Genomic DNA, 4,208 nt, shown 5'->3' on the forward strand with positions numbered 1-4,208 from the left:
TATTTACCTGACCTGATATTTCCAAGCAATATCAGGTATAGCTAGCAACAGTTGGGTGGTTAAGTACCTTAAAGTGGTTCTAAAGTCATAATTTTTTTTTTTACCTTAATGCAATGTCCGATCCTGTGAGCAGAGTGTGTGGTGGGCCCAAACCATGCTATGGGAGTCTATTGATTCAGCTCGGGAGTGAACTGCATCAATACCATTGCACAGAGCAGGTATATATATTTTGTGTGTGTGTGTGTGTGTATCATTTTTTTATTTATTTTTTCTCCTTATCCTTTAGCACCACTTTAACTAATCTTGGCCAAACTGGGGGTGGGGGGGAGTTGAACACAACTTTTTGTAACTTGTCAGAATGAACATTGAGCCATCTTTCTCATTCCCTGGGTAAAATTGTCTGGCCACTCTTTTACACATGCTATGGTAAGATCTTAGCTATGCTAGCACACAAGACTATAGATTAAAGGATAAGGTCACCCTTTGACAAAAATAAATGCACTTTTTTTATTTTTTTAGTAATAAAAAATGTGCATTTATTCCTTTTTGTTTCGGGAGCCTGTAAAACATTGCATCAGCGATCAGCAGGTCACCGATGCCATGCAGGTCTCCTGCAGATCTGTCTGTATATTGACCTTGCTCATACCTTGTATGAGGAAGCCGATACATTCTGACAGGAAAACTCGCATAGTGCTCACAGCACAGCAGAGTTGTATTGAAAACTACAAGCCAACTGCAGCAAAGGCTGCTGGACCTTTTTGTCTTTTCCATCAGAGGAATTTGAATGCATGACACGGCTGGGTGGGTCAAGACCCACACCATGCCTGTGTCTTTTTTTGATTTGTAGCAGTAGACGCGAGGAGATGATCCCTGGTTTTCTGTCGGGGGGGGGGGGGGGGGGGGGTGCGAATTCATAGCATGTTACACCTAAATTTAGGGTGTAACATGTTATAAAAGGTGAACTTTATCCTTTTAAATAGGTTATATCTGGTGGTGCAAGATATGCAGTAGTATGTGGCTATAAATAATGATATAAAAAGGAAGCACTGTGAAATTAATCATGGGTATATGCTATTTAGCTTATGCTGTAGAGAGACTACAGTTGCCTCTGTTTATAATGAATCGCTACGTTTCCATGATTAATTTTAGGTGCAAGATAAAGCTACAGTGTGCCCTCAGATTCATGCAAGACCCTTATATATATATATATATATATATATATATATATATATATATATATATATATATATATATATATATATATATATATATATATATATATTTCAGTATAAAGAATGCCTGCTTCACACATGCTCCCATACTCATGTAAAATTAAAACACATCTATCCAAGGGGCATGCTAAAATGCATTGCATTATACACTGTAAATGTAGCGTGTTTGTTAATGCTAATCAAAGGTTTGTGCAGCTTTAGGGATGCACTTCTGCAGCATTACATTATATAATATCCTGCAAATTGGTTGTCCTCTTTTATTATGCAAGTTCTTAGCATAGGTTGTGTCGTTCAATGGCTTGCTGAGGATCTGTCCACAAGTGCAAGGCTTTACACAAGTCTAGGTGTATAGAAGTAGACAAATGTTATTTTACATTGTACATTGTTGATACTTTGCATTATGTGATTAAATATATAGTGTGTGAACTCACTTCTGCACTGCTAATTCAAAGAGAAGCATTATAAAAAAAAAAAAAAAAACTACTACTTCTACTATTGCTATCCAGCAAACAATGCAAGTATGCTGTAAATATGTCTTTTAAAGGACAACTGCACCCTTGTTTTGAGAATAAATATTTGCAATGAGCCTAGCACACCTATTAATTCAGTGATATAAATATTTTTTTTTTCTATATAAGCTAGGATATTGCTATATTTTGCCTAACCTAATTCTGTTGCTGAAATCAACTGAATTGATGGCCACTTACATCATCGCTAAATGACCAGCCAGGCCCTTATGGAGGAAAAAGTACACGGGAAGCACTTTGCTGTGCTCTACAAGTCCCAACATTCAGTGCAGCTGAGCAACTCGGCAGGTGGATGGAATGAAGCTGACCGGTTGAAACTTGAAGATTAGAAAAATCTTGTATTCTTACTGGCTCGCTTTCATTCCTGGGGATATTGGTGATCAGAACATTTAGAGAGAGTAATTCGCCCTACTGGGGACACAAACCGTAACAAAAACCTCAAAAGGTAAAAGAAAGGTGTGGGGTGCTGGATCTTTTAAAGAAGTCTGTTTTCAGTCGGGTCTTAAAGAGGAAGTAAACCCTGATGGGTTTACGTCCTCTTTCATTCCCTGTAAAGGCAAAGCATAATGGACTACTATGCATCGCATAGTAGTCCATTATGTGTCACTTACCTGACACAGCAGCCAGCGATGTCACCGCTGTCCCCTGTAGTCTGGCGCATCCATCTTCTCGGTGGGGTCATTCGGCGAAGCCGCGATGACGTCACTCCCGCGCATGCGCACAGGAGCCGACACGCGCCAGCTTCGTCGTTGACGATGCCGCGCTCAGTGCGCCTGCGCGCCGCTGTCTACGGCGCATGCGCCGTAGACAGCAGTGCCTGTCTTTCGGAAAATATCTCCTAAACCGTGTAGGTTTAGGAGATATTTCTTGGACCTACAGGTAAGCCTTAATCTAGGCTTACCTGTAGGTCAAAGTGTGTTGTAAGGGTTTACAACCACTTTAAAGTGGTTGTAAACCCTTACAAACCACTTTGACCTACAGGTAAGCCTAGATTAAGGCTTACCTGTAGGTCCAAGAAATATCTCCCAAACCTATACGGTTTAGGAGATATTTGCCCGAAGACGGGTACCGCTATCTACGGCGCATGCGCCGTAGACAGCGGCGCGCAGGCGTACTGAGCGGGGCATCGTCGATGACAGCAATGCCGCGAGTCTCGGCTCCCGTGCGGGAGTGACGTCATCGCTGCTCCGGCGAATCACAGCGCCAGAGCATCGAGGCCCACCAAGAAGATGGACGCTCTCAACTACAGGGGACAGCAGTGTTTTCGCTGCCTCCTGTGTCAGGTAAGTGACACATAATGGACTACTATGCGATGCATAGTAGTCCATTATGCTTTGCCTTTACAGGGAATGAAAGAGGTGTTAAGGTGTTACTAAACCCAGGACCCTGCATTTATTATATCTGGTCTCCCACAGTACAGACAACAAGGAAATGCAATTATGTTAGTAAATATAAACAGCTAAATACCTTTTCTTGTCAGCAATATATAGCCAGTAATGCTACTCCTGCGATAGCATGCTTCCTACTCTGGATGAAGGGGCACATTTGGACAGCAGCCTTGTCAGTCTTGGGGGGGGGGGGGGGGGGGGGGGAGTGTTAGCTGTATTAGCAGATTTAGGCAAATTAAAGCCAAACTCCAGCAGTTACAGCAAACTTTTTCTCTATTTTGGGATAAAATTGTATATTAAGAAAAGCTGATAACTAAGCATCTTTCCATGTCTTAAATGGTTTATCTCATTCCTGTGTAACTGATACATTTGCAAGAGAGTTTGTTCTTTTGAAAAACAAGACTTACTGGCTGGATCACCAGATGAAAATAGAAGAAAGCCTTAAAAAGAAAACAAATGCAGCCATCACATCTAAGAATTGGTAATTTGCAATATAATGTTTACTGTTGGGTTTTCGGCTACATTCACACTTGAGCTGAGAGTTTTTAGGTGTTTTTTTCAAGTGTGTTTTATTTTTTTTAAGGCTTTTATTTTTGAATTATTTTAAGCAGATTTGCAATTACTATAGGCATTTTTTCAGGCTTTTTTTTTTTTTATTGGTGTTTTTGCTGTGGCCAATAGAAACCTGTGTTAAGCTGGATAAACGTTATACAATTTTTGATCAATTTCCTTTAGATTTACCTTCAACTATGTACTGCAAGGGCCTGCCTGATTGCATACAATTTGAAAATGTTTAGGTTGGACCTCCTATTATATGGTTTTGGAAAATCTAAAGGAAAGTTGTACAAGAAAATGAAATAAAAATTGTATAGTGTGTATCCAGCTTTACGCGTGGAGTGATGCTAGAAAAGGGGAGCGGAGCTTCAGTTTGAGCTAATTTCGCTTGAAGAAATGCTAACTTCCTGTGATCATCAATGGCATATTGTGGCCATAGTATGGTATTTTTTTTTCTTGAAATACCAGGAAAAAAATACCACATTATGGCCACTAGATGGTGGAGC

Source organism: Lithobates pipiens, unplaced genomic scaffold (genome assembly GCF_037356315.1).
Source record: "Lithobates pipiens isolate NorthernLeopardFrog02 unplaced genomic scaffold, aLitPip1_a1.2 Scaffold_1, whole genome shotgun sequence".
In the NCBI taxonomy this organism is placed as follows: Eukaryota; Metazoa; Chordata; class Amphibia; order Anura; family Ranidae; genus Lithobates; species Lithobates pipiens.